At 46.8% G+C, this 21,882-nt stretch overlaps 1 pseudogene; it reads left to right on the top strand.

Annotated features, from left to right (window-relative positions):
* Positions 1 to 310: 310 nt before the first annotated feature.
* On the top strand, positions 311 to 4,191 carry LOC136528380 (proline-rich receptor-like protein kinase PERK8; annotated as a pseudogene).
* Positions 4,192 to 21,882: the final 17,691 nt, after the last annotated feature.

Here is a 21,882-nt window from a genome sequence, read left to right on the forward strand (position 1 = left end):
GCAGGGAGGCGACTACTTCCTTTCCTTGTCCCTTCTTTCCATCCTCGTCCCCACTAGCCCTTGCATATATATAAATCTAATAATAAGCCATGCATTATTCTATCCATGTACATAGATAGACAATCATACATACATATATATAAAGTTGTAAATTCCGGTCGTCGTGTTCCAGGAAGCACGTACAGCCCAGAGAGTCGTCGTTGCCACGTTCTTGAGCCCCCCCAACAGCAAGAGAGAGAGGCTGTGAGAATAGAGAACCCAAACCCAATGCTGGGGCAGTCGATGACAACACAGTCTTGAAAAGAGACCAGGCAACCTCTGCTCTTCTTCGTCTTCTCATATCCTCTCCTTGCTTTTCTGGCGCAAATGCGGCATGGGAATTGAGACGCATTGCCTGGTCGATTGGCTCGCACTGGTTCTCGCGCTGGGCGTTTGGTTCTTGGACTGAATTTTGGAGGTGGTACCTGCGGCTTCCTGATTTTGATTCAAGGTAGGGTTCTATATCTGCTTCTCATCTTCTTTCTGCATTATTGTTCACGATTCCTGTTTGGACCTTCAAATGGCCCCAAGTAATATGCTTGAGAAGAGAGAAGTTTCCATTAATTCATTTCTCCCCTTAACTAGAGCTAAAAGAACTCTTTCTGTATTTCTTTTTTGCTTTAAGAAATGATCTGTAGATTGGAATATTTGTCAAAGGTCATTTGCTCGCAAGGCTTCGTTGTTTTATGTGTTTATATGTTAATACACTTGGACATTTGCATTATATGAACCGAAGAAAAATCTAACTTATTAGGAATCAGTTCATCCTGGGATCTACTCATCATGATACTACAACCTGATGGAGATCCAAATCCAGACTTCAGTTTAGCTCAATACACTTTCTTCTGCTTGACCATTTTAATCTTTCTGAGAAGACGCGTAGTAGAACAGAGCTGTGTGTGTTTTTCCCCTTCTGTAATCTGTGCCAGCAATGTTGTATGTATCCCATGTTTTAAAAAAACGGATATGCTGAGTTCGTTATCACAGCTAGCAGCAAAGGTACACGGAGCAATCCTCCTCTCGAATTGGATCTGTTGTGCAAAATTATTATGACTCACGCCCATGATGTTGACATACTGAAAATGGTGCTTCAATCAGAATTCAACCATAGGACATGGTTCCATTTATGCATGGATCAATGAAATTCATGAAAAATGAATCATTTTCTCGCTCTGTTTAGAATCAAATCTTGTGTTCCTCACAATGGTGGTGTTGTTTCAGCCAAGAAATCAGTTAGGAGTTGACTTCCAACTGAAATCATCCCTATCAACAATCATGGCTGGATGCTCTTTTTTTTTTTGGAACAAGTTGGCGCTAACTGCTTCGCTCCAATCTCATCTCTTGCAGGAGTTGTATTAACGACAGAATGAGAACTCTGCTCCAGGCTCCTGCCGGCGTCGCCGTTGGCAGCGTACCAAACACATTGGCGAACCCGGGCTCTCGCCTTCCTCCCTCCTCACCTTCGACGCCGACCGGCTCCACACCGCCGCCTACTGATACGTCATCTTCTTCTTCCACTCCTCCGTCGTCACCGTCCTCTGCTCCGACAACACCTTCCCCGTCTTCTCCTACTCCGTCGCCACCTTCCCCTTCGACACCACAGGCTGATGCACCACCTCCTCCTTCACCGGTTGCCAGTACCCCTCCTCCGCCTGAGGCATCGTCTCCACCCCCACCGGCCGCATTGCCTCCCCCACCACCAGCCACATTGCCGCCCCCGCCACCGGCGCCGGTGCCCATGGCCACACCGCCGCCGCCGCCTCCGCCCACCGTCGCACCGCCCCCACCGGACATTGCCGCGCCCCCGCCTTCCACCACGCAGGCGTCGTCCACCGCCCTCCGCTCCCCCACCGCGGCGGTCCCACGCCACGCCGCCTTCTTCAAGCCCGTCTCCTCCGCCACCCGCAGCGCAGCCAACCCCGTCTCCCGTGGCCGCCACGCCGCCACCTGCAGTTCACTCCCCCGTGGATTACGCCCCTCCTCCGCCGGCGCGGACGAGCTCAACTCCCGCCAGGCACTCGCCTACGGCAGTTGATACTAGTGCCACCACGCTGCCGCCGTCCAGCAGTAGCGGGCTGAGCTCTGGCGCTACGGCCGGCGTGGCGATCGTAGTGGTGATCATCGTCCTCGGCTTCGCTGGCGTGTTCGTCTGCCTGTCGAAGCGGCGGAGGCGGAAAGCAGGCCGACCGTTACTACGCTGGCTTCTCCGTGCCATCGTACACGCCGCAGCACCTGTCCGGCGAGGCGCCGTTCCTGCGCGCACCGTCTGCGCCGGGGTCGATGAACTTCAGCATGGGCAGCGGAGGCGGCGGCCCTGGCATGTCGACGCCGATGAGCCAGACATACGGTCAGCAGCCGTGGGGCGCGTCGTCGGCCAACTACAACGCGACGGCGGGGAGCCAGGGCCCCGCGCGAAGCGTGGCGACGTCGGCGTCCGGCGACCTGATCGTGGGCAACACCAAGGCGTTCACGTTCGACGAGCTTTACGACATCACCGCCGGGTTCGCGCGCGAGAACGTGCTCGGAGAGGGCGGGTTCGGGTGCGTGTTCAAAGGCACGCTCGGCGACGGAAAGGTGGTGGCCGTGAAGCAGCTCAAGGGCGGCGGTGGGCAGGGGGAGCGCGAGTTCCAGGCGGAGGTGGAGATCATCAGCCGCGTCCACCACCGCCACCTCGTGTCGCTCGTCGGCTACTGCATTGCCGAGGATCACCGCCTCCTCGTCTACGACTACGTCTCCAACAACACGCTGCACCACCACCTCCATGGTAACAAAACTTTCTTCTTTTACTTCATTGTATGTATGTATGTATGTATGTATGTATGTATGTCACTCGATCGTGTAGGGAGGGGGAGGCCGGCAATGGACTGGTCAACGAGGGTCAAGATCGCGGCAGGCTCAGCGCGTGGATTAGCCTACCTCCATGAGGATTGTAAGATCGATGGACGCTATTTGGACTTGAGTTTTTCAAAGTTTGATGTGTCAGAATTCAGATAATGGAGATTGATCTTGATGTTTGGTTATCGTAGGTCATCCAAGGATCATTCACAGGGATATCAAGTCATCAAACATCTTGCTTGATGACCAGTTTGAGGCTCAGGTCAATTTGTCATCCCACCAAATTTCAATATTTCAGAACTCTGAACGCTGATAATATATACTTGAATGATTGTCAGTATGTTCAGCTCCTGATGATGCTTTCAATGATCAGGTAGCTGATTTCGGGCTCGCGAGGCTAGCGGAGAACGATGTCACACATATTTCAACTCGTGTTATGGGCACATTCGGGTAATGAATCTGTGCATATATATGCTAATCCCAGAAAAGAGGATAAAACAAAAGGAATAATTGTGATTATGCATCTCCGATGTACACAGGTACCTGGCTCCAGAGTATGCGTCCACAGGGAAGCTGACCGAGAAATCAGACGTGTTCTCCTTCGGTGTCGTGCTACTGGAGCTCATCACCGGCCGGAAGCCCGTGGATTCGTCGCGTCCCATAGGCGATGAGAGCCTTGTGGAGTGGGTAAGCTCCTGCAGCGGCAGAACCACCACCCTCTGCAGCTATGCAAAGTCACTCTTGTACCAAGCATCGATAGTGATAGCATGCTGCTTAATCACAACCCCATCTTATATTGCATATAGTCGAGACCACTACTGAACCGTGCAATCGAGAATCAGGAGTTTGATGAGCTGGTCGACCCCCGGCTCGATGGGAACTTCGACGACGTCGAGATGTTCCGGGTGATTGAGGCGGCTGCGGCGTGCATCCGTCACTCAGCTGCCAGGAGGCCCAAGATGGGGCAGGTACATACTACTGACCATCCACCAACAAAACTATGACTTGCACTGTACCAAATCTGACAAACTGAATATGAACTATAGCTATGCATAATGCACGGCTTCTTTACATGTCCTGTTCGTTGCTCACCAAACTAAGGCTTCCTCCACTGGTTTCATCCAGATCGTCAGGGTCCTCGACAGCCTGACGGACGTTGATCTCAGCAACGGCGTGCAACCGGGGAAGAGCCAGATGTTAAACGTAGCCAACACGGCGGACATCCGGCAGTTCCAAAGGATGGCGTTTGGCAGCCAGGACTTCAGCTCCGATTACAGCCAGTCCAGGTCAAGCATAGGCAGCAGGAGGGACTTCTAGTCTTGAAATTAACCTGTAAAGCTTCTCCTCTCCACTGGCGCTCCTCCTAGCAGTTTCAGATGATTTTTGTTGTCACTATGTATTTATTTTTTGTTATTCTCTTCACAGTGTCACTACTCTACCATACTGTTTCATATATTTTTTGGTCTATGTGTAAATTGAGATAAAAATATATGTGAACATGAAAATGTATCATTGGCTATCCCGAATGATAGTTTTTTTATGATAGTTTTGGTTTCTTCTCATATACAACAAAAAAAACTACCTGATCGTTTTCCTTTATGTTACCTCAACTAGCATCTACAGTACTTAACAAAATTTATGACTATGAGCATCTTAATGTTGGGGTCTGTAATCGTGCATTGACGTGAGGCACCGACCGAATCCAGACAGCATCTTCGTTGTATCAAAATGAGCCGGCCAAACTCCTGAAAATGTTTTGAAACACAAAAACCAAAACATATGTTCTGGCGCACAGGATCATCAACCATTTCCACTTCCACAGGTCAGCTAGCAGGTGCTAGCACATATCACAAACAACCATTAGTAGAAAAATGGACGACATCACTACCGCCTGGGCACGGGCACGAACCTGTTCGGAGCTAGGAATTTCAATAGAGGATTCGAAGTTGGAACACAACTCATCACTACCACTGCGCTCCATACTTATTTGTGAGTATATATATATATATATATATATATATATATATATATATATATCAGATTTTATCATTTTCTATCAAGATTTTGGAATCTTGTATTGAATATTTCGGGCATTACATGTCTTAAATAAAAAAATCAACTGTAAAGTTTTAACTGTGATATAGGATGTCTCCATCGAAGATGGTTTAAAATTTTCAAATATTTAAATATCAAAATATGAGAACTTAAAACAAATATTTGAGACTCTAAAAACTTATCAACTACAAACTTGTAGATCAGGTCAACCACTACAACTTTGGTATTAACCACGTGAATATTCATGGTGGTTTATAGATTCTAATTTTTAATTTCAAAATTTAATAACTTAAAGCACATAATTAGGATTCTAAACAACTTGAAATCAAAAAATTGTCAAGTACAAAGTTGTAGATTGTATTGAGAACTACAACTTTAGTATAGACTATGTCAACACATGAGATTATTTGACAATTTTAAATTTTAAATTTCAAAATCTGAGAACTTAAAATAAAATTTTGTGACTCTTAACAATTTCAATTAAAAAACTTATCAACTACAAAGTTATGTAGATCATGTCAAGATCAACAATTTTGGTATAAAGTTTGCTTCATCCGAATTCATATGAAAAAGTTACGAAATATTTTTTATGCAACTATTTCTTAAGAGTGTCGTATGATTTCTAGAGGCGGACTCTTAGAATGTCTGTCTCAGTTAAATGGCCATTTTCAGAGGTGCACATATCTTAAGAATTCCGTTTTTGTTAATTAACAGAGGCGTGTGAATGTCTCTTTAAATAGTCGATTAACAGAGGAGGCATTTATAGAGAACTGCCTGACCATTTACAGTGGGGGCACAAAAAAATGCTTGCCTCTTTTAATTAGCAAGTTTTGTCTCCTAAATTTCTTTTAGTGGTATTAACTGAACTTGAGAGGTATCCTACTCTACACATGATTCTTCATCACCAGATCATGCCTAGTCCAAACAACATTTTGGCTTATTTTCAAATTGTGTTGTAGTAGCGTATAATTATATTTCTATCAGAACAGGAGTGAACGAGTTACTCGTTGTCCCAGTGACCAATTTTTAAGGATAAGTCTCTTGGACCTGTTGGCGATCAAAAATGACCCCGGAGGCGTAGAGCGACTTTTGGACAATGTTTCCAACATAAATATGGCAATAGAATTTTATATGGAACATTGTACCAAAATCTGGTGGAGAAAAGGAAAAAACGGCGCCACTTCCTGTTCAACCGGTCTAGCCGGTTAAGAAACCAGCCAGGCTGGTTGGTTGATATGGAGGAGAAAAGGAAAAAATGACGCCACTTCCTGTTCAACCGGCTGGCCGGTCAAGAAACCAGCCAGGCCAGTTGGTTGCTGCGCAGGGTCAGCCAGGCTCATGGCCGCTGCCGTTTCTCCTGTGCCGTGCTGCAGCTGGACAGGCCGCTAGCCTCCTGACGCCTTGCGCCGCTTGCTGATGCGCCCCTGCTGGCAAGCCAGCTGGCCAAGCCACCTGCTGCGCGCGCCCGCTGCACTCCGCTCCTGCCGCCTGCGCCTCCTGTCTCCTGCTGCATGCTGGCCAATCGGCTGAGCTGCTTGGAGGCCGGCCGGCTGCTGCCTGCTGTTTGCCGCGCGCCTTGGCCAACCGGCTCGGCTGGTTGTGAGACCAACCAGGCTGCTTGGGCCTGCTCGTTGCGCCCTCCGCTTGTTGGCTCGCTCTGCCAAACCAGCCTAGCCGGTCCTGCACCGCGCTGCCCAACCGGCCTGGCCGGTTTGGAAACCGACATGGCCAGTCCTGCTGCTTTTCATCCAAACTAGCCACGTCCAGCCCCGCAAAAACCGGCCTAGCCGGTTTGGATTCGACTATGACCCATTTTGGTCGATATTTGAGTGGGAGTTTTGATAGAAAACTTGATATTACAATATGGACTTGTTTCTTATTAGGATAAGGTCACCCTCCTCTATATATGTATGGGAGAATCACGGCCGATTGAAGGATCCAACACTCAATCGACAAAAAATACATCTACTACCTAGCTTTACCCTTTTTCACCCCCTTCTGTTCGTTGCGTCTCTCCATAAGATTCATCGGCATTCTACGCGGCCTTGCTGGTCCTAGAACAACCCTAGGCGTGCTCCTCACCGACAGGTTCCTCCCGGGAATCGTTCTCAGGCTTTCTACGGTGTTGGATGGGCCCTAGATCGGCCTAACCGTTCTCTAGATCGGTTTAGTCGTTCTTAGAGTTGTTTGCTGGCATATTTCATGTTGTTTGCATCCTAGGGCGAGCTAGCCTGTCGGTGCAGAAAGTGACCAACACGTAACTATTTGTAGTTTTGCCGTACGTTGTGATCGGATGTGGCCTAGCACTCAATGACACAGGGTTTATAGTGGTTCAGGCAACGTGCCCTACGTCCAGTCTGAGTCGGTCGGAGACTTTATTCCTGAGCCCAGGTGCTCAAAGTTTGTTGTGGGGTTACAAACGAGAGGGAGTAAGATGGGGGGTGCAAGAGGTCCGATCGGACTCTGGACCGAAGGGCCGAGAGAGACAGTAGCACCTACGTGCGCTAAGTATTTGAGCGTGTGCTCTGTTGGAATCGTTCGAATCGTAGGCTGTTCGATCCACTAATGGTTGAATCGTCTGTGAATCAATTAAATCGTCGGAGAGTGTTTTTATTGGGAGGGAGGCCATCCCCTTTTATAGATGAAGGGCAAGTGAGAGAGAGAGAGAGAGAGTTTACATATGCTACTAAGTCTTGTTGCCCATACTGTCAGGTACAATGATGATTGTAGGCGCCCACAACACTGTTTATGTCAGACGCATGTGAGAGGTTTTACCGCATTCATCATATATGGCAAATGACAGCGCCCACAACACTGTTGATGCCCAGAGGCATGTGGGGGGTTTTACCATGTTCGCCTGGTATGGGAGCTGAGGGCGCCCACAACACTGTAGGGCAAACGTCGGCGCCCACAACACTGCTTGGGCTTTGACATGCCTAGAAGGTGGTAGGGCACCCTTCTGACATGCCCTGTCGGTACTGTGATGTAGGTGTACAGGGTACGGTCCTTGGTATTTACGGTTTGACTTGAGCGTCCTGCCTTACTTGCTCCGCTCGTTTCCTAGGTCCTCACCAAGCGGGTGTCCCCGATTGGTTGGTCCTAGTCAGCTCCGACTACGCCAGTCGGAGAAGAGCTGTAAGTAGAGGTTCGGTGCAACCCTAGTCGGAGACGTGGGTTGGAGTCAGAAGCGGTGTTGGCCAAGCCTTCCGGTCGGAGAGGTGGGCCAGGGTCGGAAGCGAGCACCGTTCCTCCTTGGCTAGGCCTTCCGGTCGGAGAGGCGGGCCGGAGTTAGAAGCGAGCGTTGTCCTTTCCTTGTCTAGGCCTTCCAGTCAGAGATTGAATCGCCCTTCTAGCCTATCATTAGGTTTTTGGGCCGGCCAAGGAGTTACGCGTTGTTCGCAACATTGTCTGCTGGGCCAAGCTTTTGCTGGGAAGCAGGTCCATGAGGGACCCTGGGTTTTTGAACTCGACGGGAGCCCCCGAGCCCCCAGGCGAATCGGGTAGAATCATTCGGGGGGTTTTTCGTGTTGCCAGCGGGGGATTTTTTGCTTTGACAGCGGGTGTAGCCCCTGAGTCCCCAGGCGATTCGGGTAGAACCGCATGGGGGGTTTTTGTCAGCAGGCGTGTGTGTGCACCTTGGTGGTCATAGCCTCCTCTTTCCAGTTTCTGGCCCATAATTTCCAGGAGCGTGGTCCCAGGCATTTGGTCGTGACCGAGGGACTGGGCGAGACGGAGTCGTTAACCAGGGCATTGGGCGCGCCGAGGTTTCAGGCGAGTCAGAGTCATAGATCCAGGGATCGGGTGAGTCAGAGTCGCTAACCAAGGCGTCGATCGTGCCAATGGATCGAACGAGATGGACTCGTGGATCCAGGCATCGAGCGCAACCGAGGGACAGCCGAGGGATCGGTCGAGATGGACTCATGGATCTAGGCGTCGGACACATCGAGGGATCGGGTGAGTCGGAGTCGTGGATCTAGGCGTCGGGCGCCGGGCGTAGCCAAGGCATTTGGGCGTCCTAAGCCCCTGAGCCTCGTTGGGCTCGATAGAGGTTAGTTGAGTTTTGTGCATTACCCCATCCGTGGTTTTCGTAGCCGAAGGGGCTGAGCTAACGTCGATTGCCTCGATGGCTCGAGTGACGTGCTTGGTGAGCTCGCTAATGGGTACATTCGAGTGGAATCCAGGTCCGTCGTTCATGATGGGGTCGGCATAGCCCTCATGTGGCATTCCACTACTCCTTAACCCACGTCCCGATAGGTGCCCGGGTCGTTCCGGAGACCAACCTAGGTGGCCCGCTAGCCTCCCCTCGATGGAGATTCTGTGGGCATGGCTCAAGGTTAGGATCGAACAAGAAGGTTGAGATGACCCTATTTGCTTTGGAGCAGACTAGGCGAGGGCCGCTGGGGCTCATCTGTGTTTTCTGCCCTAGCTCTGTTTGACACGAGGCAACCTCAAGCCCTTCGTGGGCCAGCCTTCGAACCCCGGTCGTTCGTTGCTCATGTTGAATGAGGCAACTACCGTTTCATGATGCAACATGAAGCATTGTGATGCATTAGCTCCATATGCGATGCTTTGGATGTATGGGATGAATGAATGAATGTTTATGCATTCGGAAAATAAAATGAAGTAAGTGGGATTGGTAGAGTTACCTTGCCGACCTAAGTGACAGGCTCTGAAGAGCTTTTATCAGAGATGTCCGAAAGGGATCCGCGCTCGTCATTCATGACGGAGTCGGCGTGGGCCGCATGGGGCGTCCCTCTGCTCCTTACCCGTCCCTCGGTGTTCGCCTGAGCCATTCGATCGACTCAAGAAGCCCATTGGTCTCTCCTAGGGAGAGATCCTGTTGTTGGGCCCTTCCAAGTCTTGCCTGGGAAGGTGGAGGGCTGCCTGTGCGTAGTTGCGCCTTGTTTCCTGCGCCCGATGTGCGGTAGTGGTGGGCCATACCTAGGCCATGTCCCGTCTAACCAGGCACCGTCTCGTCGGGCAGGGTGTGTCCCATTGGTCAGGGCGCGTCCTACTGTATCCCATCTGCATTGAATGGGGGAATGAAGAGGGTTTCTCGCCCCAATCTTTCACCTTTCCTCAACTGCTATGCCCCCTCTTTAAATAGGTAAAGGGAGAGGGCTTTCGTCCCATTCCTTCGCCTATTCCCCAACTGTCACCTTTCCTCCTTCTTCCTTCTTGCCAAGAGTGTTCATGTGCCATGGTGGTTCCTAGGAAAAAAGGGAGAGCGAGGGAGAGGAGAAACTTGCACATCCGTCTGTGAATCCAGAGCATAATGTTGAGCTGGAGGTCATCTGTTGTGAGCGAGTCAGTGCTGGCCGCCTTCGCGAGAATGGGATGCTGCCATCGAAGGAGGTGGCACACTGGAGGACTCCTATGGGGGAGGATTTCCTATGACCTCGGGATAGTGAGGTTGTTGAAAGGTCCTAATATGGCTAGAGGGGGATGAATAGCCTACTTAAATTCTACAAATCAACTAGAGCAATTTGATTAGTATGACAAATAGCGAAATGCAAACTTGCTCTAGCTCTACAAGGGTTGCAAGCCACCTATCCAACAATTCTAGTTGCAATGATTACTAGGCACATAACTTGCAATGTTACTACTCACTAAGAGCTCTCAATCTTGCTACTCTAAAGAGCTCCACTAGATGAACTTAAAATAACAAAGCAAGCTCTCAATTCTAATTACACTAAAGAGCTTGCCACAACTAGGTTGCAAGAATATAAATGAGTGAGTAGGGTAAGTATACCGCCGTGTAGGGGAGTGAACCAATCACAAGATGAATACTAAATCAATCACCGGGAGAATACCAAAGGGCAAGAGACAACCAATTTTTCTCCCGAGGTTCACGTGCTTGCCGGCACACTAGTCCCTGTTGTGTCGACCAACACTTAGTGGTTCGGTGGCTAAGACGTGTTGCACGAACCTCGTCCACACAAATGGACACCGCAGGAACCTACCCTCAAGTGAGGTAACTCAATGAAACGAGCAATCCACTAGAGTTACCTTTTGGCTCTCCGCCGAGGAAGGCACAAGACCCCTCACAATCACCACGATCGGAGCTAGAGACAATCACCAACCTCCACTCAATGATCCTCGCTGCTCCAAGCCATCTAGGTGGCAGCAATCATCAAGAGTAACAAGTGAATCCCGCAGCAAAACATGAATGCCAAGTGCCTCTAGATGCAATCACTCAAGCAATGCACTTGGATTTTCTCCCAATCTCACAATGATGATGAAACAATGATGGAGATGAGTGGGAGGGCTTTGGCTATGCTCACACGGTTGCTATGTCAATGCAAATGGCCAAGAGAATGAGCTTGAGCTGGCCATGGGGCTTAAATAGAAGCCCCCACAAAATAGAGCCGTTGTACCCCTTCACTGGGCACAACACGGGGTGACCGGACGCTTCGGTCAGTTCGACCGGACATAGGACCCCAGTGTCTGGTCACCCGATGCTTGCCACGTGTCATTAGCTTTAAATGCCGATCATCCGATCTCAATGGTCAAGTGATGACCGGATGCGTCAGTTAGAAAGTGACCAGACGTAGGACCCCAGCGTTCGGTCGTTTCCAGTAGGGTTCCAAACACAAAATTTTACGACCGGACTCACCCGGTGTCCGATTACTCCACGTTTCCTCTGTGCGCCTCATGTCAGCGTACGTCAACACTGACCGAACACACCCTACCAATGTTCGATCAGTTTACACGCTAGCGTCCGGTCACAAGACCGAGACCGTGTGCTTACTGCTGTCACTGACCGGACTCTAAACCCAGCGTCCGGTCACTACACCACTAGCGTCCGGTCACTCTGTGAACCCCTGTCTTTTCTATATAGGGCGCCGCTGGCACCGTCGGACTGTCCGCACTCTACGGGCAGACACTTCGCCGGTGAAGTTTCTAACCCTTGCTCAAATGTGCCAACCACCAAGTGTATCACCTTGTGCACATGTGTTAGCATATTTTCACAAGCATTTTCAAGGGTGTTAGCAGTCCACTAGATCCTAAATGCATATGCAATGAGTTAGAGCATCTAGTGGCACTTTGATAACCGCATTTCAATACAAGTTTCATCCCTGTTAATAGTATGGCTATCTAACCTAAATATGATCACACTCTCTAAGTATCTTGATCACCAAAACAAAATGATCCTACTATTTATACCTTTGCCTTGAGCCTTTTGTTTTTCTCTTTCTTCTTTTCAAGTTCAAGCATTTGATCATCACCATGCCATCACCGTCATCATGATCTTCGCCATTGCTTCATCACTTAGAGTAGTGCTACCTATCTCATAATCACTTTGATAAACTAGGTTAGCACTTAGGGTTTCATCAATTAACCAAAACAAAACTAGAGCTTTCAATCTCCCCCTTTTTGGTAATTGATGACAGCCCTTACACAAAGATATGAATTGAGATTTAATTGAATCCAGTTTGCTTGCCCAAGCATATTTACCATGTGTAAAAGATGGACAAGTTTCATGAACTCCAAATGGTAGCAATTGCTCCCCCTACATATGTGCTAAGAGTTTGGATTGTAGCTTGCACATATGCTTAGATAGGAAATATAGGAGACAATTTCTACCGTATGATGCTAAGGTATAAGAGATGGACCTTTGAAGCGTGATAGTAACTATACATACACAAAAACTAGAATACCCCATGAGATCACCAATACAAGCAAGGGTCTAGTTTCCATAAAATAAACATAAGTCTAGTTACTTTAGCCTATGCATGCTAGTTTCTCATTTCATCATTCAAGCCTATAACTAGCATACACCACAAAAGCATGGATATTGAAATTTAAAACTTGTGCCATGCAAGCAAATATATGAAATGCACATTCAAATACAACATGCAAGTTTATGAGCTTGCTCCCCCTACTTGTCTGCATTTTTTTATTGATCCCCTTATAATGTCATTTCATTTGTTTGCTCCTCCTATCTTACTCCTATCTTACTATCTTTGTGAATTTCTCTCCCCCTTTGTCAACAATTAGCACAAAAGGTGAGCTCAAATTATGGATAGGTTGAGGTGAAACCATGTGAAATGAGGATCATTTTCCCAATTTGGTTCAATCTAGATCACTTGCAAAAGATATTTAACTCGGTTTGATCCAAGGACAAGCTTCTTCACACCTCTAAATAAGGGTTATCTTGTACCATGTTGAGTTAAACACTTATAGCATACTTTCTAGATCAAATACTAGGTTTACAAGCCCACGAACATGTCATATGTTATCACTAGATCATTTCAAACATACAAGCAATAGTGGTACCATACAAGCATCAAATTCATTTGATTTTAATGAATGAACCTAGGACATGATAGGAATGACTAGATGCACTAAACAAGTCCTTAGCAATAGATGGATGACATGTCAATCAACTTTACCTTGATTTGCTCGAAGGAGAGGCATGTCATATAATGGGGGGTGCATCAACACATATTTGAGAAATCAAGTATGTTCAATTCATTCCTTAGCTTGCAAAACCTCTTCTCATCAAGTGGCTTGGTGAAGATATCGGCAAGTTGATCTTCGGTGCCCACACTCTCAATGCAAATGTCCCCTTTTTGTTGATGATCTCTTATGAAATGATGGTGGACATCAATATGCTTTGTTCTTGAATGTTGAACCAGGTTGTTGGTGAGCTTTACGGCACTTTCATTGTCACATAGCAATGGCACTTGCTTGAATTTGATTCCAAAATCACTCAAAGTAGGCTTCATCCAAAGTAATTGAGCACAACAACTACCGGCCAAAATATACTCCGCTTCGGCGGTTGAAAGTGCTGTACTATTTTGTTTCTTTAATGACCAAGACACAAGTGATCTTCCCAATAGTTAACATGTGCCCGATGTGCTCTTTCTCTCAACTTTGCATCCCGCATAATTGGAGTCTGAATATCTAATCAACTCAAATCTTGCTCCTTTGGGATACCACAATTCCAACATTTTGTGTATGCTTCAAGTACCTCAATATTCTCTTTGTTGCCTTCAAATGACTTTCTCTTGGTGAGGCTTGAAATCTAGCACACATACATACACTAAACATCACATCCGGCCTTGATGCGGTCACATAGAGTAGGCTTCCAATCATAGACTGATACATCTTTTGATCCACCATGTTGCCACTAGCATCACTTATCCAAGCTTCCACTTGTCCCATTGGTGTACTAATAGCTTTAGCATTCATCCATTCCAAACTTCTTGAGCATGTCCTTGATAGTACTTGCCTTGACTCACAAATGTGCCATTCTTCATTTGCTTGATTTGAAGACCAAGGAAGTATCTAAGCTCTCCAATCATGGACATCTCAAACTCACTTGCCATCATCTTGCCAAACTCCTCACAAAAATCTTGATTTGTTGACCCAAAAATGATATCATCAACATAGATTTGGCATTACAAACAAGTCATTTCCAAGCTTCTTGGTGAAGAGAGTGGTGTCAACCTTTCCCATCTTGAATCCCTTAGAGAGTAGGAAATCTCTCAATCTCTCATACCATGCTCTAGGTGCTTGTTTTAATCCATACAAAGCCTTTCTCAACTTGTAAACATGGTTGGGTTTCTTCTCATCTTCAAAACCGGGAGGTTGCTCAACATACACAAGCTCATTGATGTACCCATTGAGAAATGCACTCTTCACATCCATTTGGTACAACTTGATGTTGTGGGCACAAGCATAGGCTAACAAGATCCTAATTGCTTCCAATCTTGCAACCGGGGCATATGTTTCTCCAAAGTTAAGACCTTCAACTTGAGTGTAACCTTGAGCCACTAATCTTGCTTTGTTCCTTATTACTATCCCATCTTGATCTTGCTTGTTCCAAAGACCCACTTGGTTCCAATCACATTATGATCCTTAGGCCTCTCAACTAACTCCCATACTTGGTTTCTTGTGAAGTTGTTTAGCTCTTCATGCATAGCATTGACCCAATCAACATCCTTCAAAGCTTCATCTATCTTCTTAGGTTCAATGGATGACACAAATGAGAAATGCTCACAAAATGAAGCCAATCTTGATCTAGTTTGCACACCTCTTGAAATATCACCAATGATAGTGTCCAAGGGATGATCTCTTGCAACATTGGTTGGTTGAAGCACTTGCACTTGATTGCTTGCATTTGATAGATCACTTGGTTGAGATGATGAACTAGCCACTTGTTGTTGATCTTGCACTTTGTCATCACTAGTTCTTGCTTGAACTTGATCATGAGAACCACTAGCTTGCACATTTGAGTTAGAGAGCACTTGATTCTTGTCATCTTCAACATCAATCACCTCTCTAGGCCTTATATCACCAATGTCCATGTTCTTCATTGCATTGACCTAATTGAGTGCCTCTTACATCATCTAGATTCTCATCTTCCTCTTGGGAACCATTTGTTTCATCAAACTCCACATCATGAACCTCCTCAAGAGTACCACTAGCCAAATTCCAAACTCTATAAGCCTTGCTAGTAGTGGAGTAACCAAGCAAGAAACCTTCATCACATTTCTTTTCAAACTTGCTCAATCTAGTGCCTTTCTTCAATATGTAGCATTTACAACCAAAAACCCAAAAGTATGCTATGTTGGGCTTTCTTCCATTCAAAAGCTCATAAGGTGTCTTCTCCATCATGGGGTGACAATAGAGTCGGTTGCTATAATAGCAAGCCGTGTTGATTGCTTCGGCCCAAAATGAATGACTCACATTGTACTCACTCAACATTGATCTTGCCATGTCAATCAAAGTTCTATTCTTCCTTTCAACTAAGCCATTTGATTGAGGAGTGTACTTGGCTGAGAATTGATGTCTAATTCCAAATTCATCACATAACTCATCAATTCTAGTGTTCTTGAATTCACTACCATTGTCACTTCTAACTTTCTTGATGGTTGTTTCAAACTCATTGTGAATGCCCTTGACAAATGATTTGAATGTTGCAAACACATCACTCTTGTCAACAAGAAAGAATACCCATGTGTATCTAGTGAAATCATCCACAATCACAAATCCATATTTGTTTCCACCAATGCTTGTGTATGTGGTTGGTCCAAACAAGTCCATGTGCATCAACTCAAATGCCTTAGATGTGCTCATCATGCTCTTCTTAGGATGTGTGTTACCAACTTGTTTTCTGGCTTGACATGCACTACATAGCTTATCCTTCTCAAATGTGACATCTTTCAAGCCTCTAACTAAGTCATGCTTAATCAACTTGTTCAATTGTTTCATTCCAACATGACCAAGCCTTCTATGCCATAACCAACCCATGCTAGACTTAGTGATCAAACATGTTGTCAATTGAGCTTCTCTAGCATTGAAATCAACCAAGTATAGATTTTCATATCTAAATCCTTTGAATATCAAGTTAGAGCCATCTACACTTATAATCTCTACATCATCCACACCAAATATGCACTTGAAACCAAGATCACACAATTGAGCTACCGACAAAAGGTTGAAGTTCAAGCTCTCTACTAGTAGCACATTGGAAATGCTCAAGTCATTGGATATTGCAATCTTACCAAGCCCTTTGACCTTGCCTTTGCCATTGTCACCAAATGTGATACTATCAATCCCATTGCTCTTGTTTTCATTGATTGAATTGAACATTCTTGGATCACCGGTCATGTGTTGTGTGCACCCACTATCAAGCACCCAATGCCTTCCTCTGGCTTTATAATTGACCTACAAAAGAAGATCAATTCTTTTTAGGTACCCAAACTTGCTTGGGTCCTTGAAGGTTAGTTACCAAGGTCTTTGGTACCCAAATGGCCTTCTTCTTTGGGCCCACAATTGGTGTACCAATGAACTTAGCCTTCACACCATTGGCACCCTTAACAAGCATGTAACAAGAATCAAATTTAATTGAGGATACAATAGGTAGCTTGTTCTTGTTAATCTTGCAATATTGCTCTACATGCCCAACTTGCTTGCATCTATTGCAAAACCGACCATTGCCCTTCACAAAGTTAACTTTGGGAGTGACAAAGGCCGCCTTGCCTTTCTTGAGGGGTATAGCCTAATCCCTCTTTGTTGAGAGAAAACCTTTGGCTACCCAAGCACTTTAGCAAGCGGGCATCTCCACCATAGGCATTGCCTAAGGCACGAGTGAGCTCATTCACCTCCTTCTTGAGGGTCTCATTTTCCACCATTAATGAGGCATCACAAGTGAGACCATCACTCAAAGGTGAAGTAGAAGTAGTAGTGCTACAAGAAGTGTTAGTGGGAGCAACTATAATGGGCTTATAAAAAGATTCATCAATAAGATCACATGTTAGTCCCACATCACATGATACAATCACTTGCTCCTTCTTGGCTTCCTCTTTGACTTGCTCGATGAGAGAGGAGTGAGCTTTCTCAAGCTTAGAGTGAGCTTTGCCAAGCTTCTCATGGGCTTCCATTAGCCTCTCATGAGTGGCATTGAGCTCATCAAGGGATTGCTCAAGAAATTTGACTTTCTTGTTCAATTCCTTGCACTCCTTTCTCTTCATCTCAAAGCAAGTATGCACTTGCTCACACATGTCCATGAGCTCCTCCTTGGAGTACTCCTCATCATCATCATCACTCCTACAAGCATCACTTTCACATTCATCATCATCACTCACATCATATTTTACCTTGGTAGGTTTTGCCATGAGGCATGTCGAAGGAGTGTCGAAGATGGAGGGCTTGTTGTTGATGGCGATGCTTGCTAGTGCTTTCTTGATAGATTTCTTGCCATCATCACTAGAGTCATCACTATCTGAAGAGCCATCACTATCCCAAGTGACCACATAGCCTCCACCCTTCTTCTTCTTTTGGAAGGTCATTCTCTTCTCCTTCTTTTCTTTCTTATCCTTCTTGTGCTTCTTCTTCTCATCCTCATCATTGTCACTATTGTAGGGACAATTTGCTACAACATGATCGGGACTCTTGCAATTGTAGCATCTTCTCACATATTCTTTGCTTTTAGTGTGATCTCTTCTCTTTCTTGCACCATAGCCCTTCTTCTTCATGAATTTTCCCATCTTGCGTACAAAGAGGGCCATAGCTTCATCATCAATATCACTAAGATCATCATCATCACTTGATTCTTTCTTGGACTTGCCCTTGTTCTTGGATGATGATGAGCTAGCCTTGAATGCTATACTCTTCTTCTTCTTGTCTTCTTCTTCCTTCTTGTCATCCTTGTCATCCCCCTCCCTTTCCACACGGTATGTCTCTTGGGTCATGACATCACCTAGTACTTGGTTAGGGGTAATCTCCTTCAATCCTCCTCTTATGATAAGCAATCTCAACATCTCAAATCTTGGAGGTAAGCACATCAAGAACCGATGAGAGACATCATCATCCTTGATCTTCTCTCCCAAGGCCTTCAAGTCATTTACAATCACTTGCAACCGATGGAACATTTCCGGAATGCTCTCATCTTCCTTCATCTTGAAGCTTGTCAACTTATCCTTGAGAATGTACAACTTAGCACTCTTCACCGCCGGTGTGCCCTCATATGTTTCCTCCAATCTCCTCCACACCTCATTTGCTCTTTCACAATCCTTGATTTGCTCAAACACCTTGGAATCAATGGCATTGTATATGGTGTTGAGAGCCATTGTATTGCATTGCTTGTTGGTCTTGTCTTGGTTGGTGGGGTCATCGGGATCAATGATAGCATAGTCATTCTCGGTCACCTCCCATACTTGATCATTGATTGAACCAAGATACATCCTCATCTTTCTCTTCCAATAATCATAGCATGTGCCATCAAAGAACGGTGGTTTGCCCCCCACATGGTTGAACACAACTTGAGCCATAATTTGACACCGAGGTTGTTAAGCCTTCAATCAAACGGTGACCACAGGCTCTGATACCACTTGAAAGGTCCTAATATGGCTAGAGGGGGGTGAATAGCCTATTTAAAAATCTACAAATCAACTAGAGCAATTTGATTAGTATGACAAATAGCGAAATGCAAACTTGCTCTAGCTCTACAAGGGTTGCAAGCCACATATCCAACAATTCTAGTTGCAATGATTACTAGGCACACAACTTGCAATGTTACTACTCACTAAGAGCTCTCAATCTTGCTACTCTAAAGAGCTCCACTAGATGAACTTAAAATAACAAAGCAAGCTCTCAATTCTAATTACACTAAAGAGCTTGCCACAACTAGTTTGCAAGAATATAAATGAGTGAGTAGGGTGATTATACCGCCGTGTAGAGGAGTGAACCAATCACAAGATGAATACTAAATCAATCACTGGGAGAATACCAAAGGGCAAGAGACAACCAATTTTTCTCCCGAGGTTCACATGCTTGCCGGCACGCTAGTCCCCGTTGTGTCGACCAACACTTGGTGGTTCGGCTGGCTAAGAGGTGTTGCACGAACCTCATCCACACAATTGGACACCAGCAAGAACCTACCCACAAGTGAGGTAACTCAATGACACGAGCAATCCACTAGAGTTAACTTTTGGCTCTCCGCCAGGGAAGGCACAAGACCCCTCATAATCACCATGATCGGAGCCAGAGACAATCACCAACCTCCGCTCAATGATCCTCGCTGCTCCAAGCCGTCTAGGTGGCGGCAACCATCAAGAGTAACAAGTGAATCCCGCAATGAAACACGAATGCCAAGTGCCTCTAGATGCAATCACTCAAGCAATGCACTTGGATTCTCTCCCAATCTCACAATGATGATGAAACAATGATGGAGATGAGTGGGAGGGCTTTGGCTAAGCTCATAAGGTTGCTATGTCAATGCAAATGGCCAAGAGAATGAGCTTGAGCTAGCCATGGGGCTTAAATAGAAGCCCCCACGAAATAGAGCCGTTGTACCCCTTCACTGGACACAAAATTGGGTGACCGGATGATCCGGTCAGTTCGACCGGACGTAGGACCCCAGTGTTCGGTCGCCCAATGCTTGCCACGTGTCATCGGCTTCAAATGCCGATCACCTAATCTCAATGGTCAAGTGATGACCGGACGCGTCAGTTAGAAAGTGACCAAACATAAGACCCCAGCATCCAGTCATTTCTAGTAAGGTTCCAAATGTGAAATTTTATGACCGGACATGTCCGGTCATGCTCGACTGGACTCACCCGGTGTTCGGTCACTCCACGTTTCCTCTGTGCACCTCACGTCAGCGTACGTCAACACTGACCGGACATACCCTGCCAGCGTCCAGTTAGTTTACATGCCAGTGTCCGATCACAAGACCGAGACTGTGTGCTTACTACTATCACTGACCAGACTCTAAACCCAGCATCCGGTTACTACACCACAAGCGTCCGGTCACTCTGTGAACCCCTATCTTTTCTACATAGGGCGCCGTTGGCACCGTCGGACTGTCCGCACTCTATGGGCGGACACTTCGCCGATGAAGTTTCTAACCCTTTCTCAAATGTGCCAACCACCAAGTGTATCACCTTGTGCACATGTGTTAGCATATTTTCACAAGCATTTTCAAGGGTGTTAGCACTCCACTAGATCCTAAATGCATATGCAATGAGTTAGAGCATCTAGTGGCACTTTGATAACCGCATTTCAATACGAGTTTCACCCCTATTAATAGTACAGACTATCTAACCTAAATGTGATCACACTCGCTAAGTGTCTTGATCACCGAAATAAAAATGGCTCCTACTATTTATACCTTTGCCTTGAGCCTTTTGTTTTTCTCTTTCTTCTTTTCAAGTTCAAGCATTTGATCATCACCATGCCATCACCATGTCGTCATGATCTTCGCCATTGCTTCATCACTTGGAGTAGTGCTACCTATCTCATAATCACTTTGATAAACTATGTTAGCACTTAGGGTTTCATCAATTAACCAAAACCAAACTAGAGCTTTCAGTTGTCTCCTTCCTCACCTTCCATGAGCATGGGTTAGGATACCCCATGCATTGGTTCCTATGTGGGCTCCTCAATGAGTGGGGTCTAGAGCTACAGCACCTCAATTCGACTGGGGTGCTGCATATTGCTGGCTTCGTCACTGTGTGTGAGGCCTTCCTCAGGATGGAGCCGCACGTGGACTTCTTCCGGTGGATGTTCTCTGGGCGAGCCTTGTTAGAAGGGAAGCCGCTTAGCATCATGCTAGTGGGGGGCTTCACGCTGTAGAAGAAATCGAGCGTGTCAGGCTCGTACCCCATGTACACCCCCTGCGATTCCAATCAGGGGTGGCACGGGGAATGGTTCTACATTAGGAACCTAGCAAAGGTGCCATTCTTGCCTTTCATCCATAGGAGGCCGGAGAGGTAGGAGAGCTGGTCATGGGGCCCCACCAGCCGGTAGAACAAGAAGCTAGAGATTATCGGGCGGAGCTCCAGAAGCTGATGCGGCATGGCCTTGATGAGGTGCAGGTGTTCCACACCTTCTTCCACCATCGGGTCATCCCACTGGTAGAAAGGACATGGCCGATGTGGATCTACACCGGCCCGATGGACCCCGACCATGCGTTGCCGGAGGAGTTGGTGACGGACGAAGTCTGGAGTCGGCTTGATCGGGTGCTACAACTGAGGGCCAAAGAGACCCTTGATGGAAAGCCCAGACCTCTTCACGCGATGAAGTTGTCCAATCTGGTATGCTCCCCTCTCCATACCCCATGTTCTTTTTCCCTTTTGCTCTCCTGTATCTTGACTTTGAGTCATCCATTTCGTAGGGACTCAGAGTTTACAAGTCCTGGACGCATCTTTTGAAGGGGCCAGAGGGTGTGGCTTGGCAAGCCACCCTTATGGAGGTGGCGGTCGAGAAGAAGAAGAAGAGAGCTAAGAAGGCTCGATGGAAGCATGGGAAGGAGATGGAGATCGCCTGGCGCATGCAGGCTGGGGAAAATAGGAGCGGCATCGAGTTAGAGGATCCCACGGAGATGGGTGATGACATGATCTCCTTCGAGGACGATAGGGGCCGGGAGGTCATTGCGACCTCGGTGGAGCATTGTGAGTCTACGGCCGTGTCCGTCACCAGTGGGTGGGAGGCAAAGAG

This window comes from Miscanthus floridulus, chromosome 19, assembly GCF_019320115.1.
Source record: "Miscanthus floridulus cultivar M001 chromosome 19, ASM1932011v1, whole genome shotgun sequence".
NCBI classification, from domain to species: domain Eukaryota; kingdom Viridiplantae; phylum Streptophyta; class Magnoliopsida; order Poales; family Poaceae; genus Miscanthus; species Miscanthus floridulus.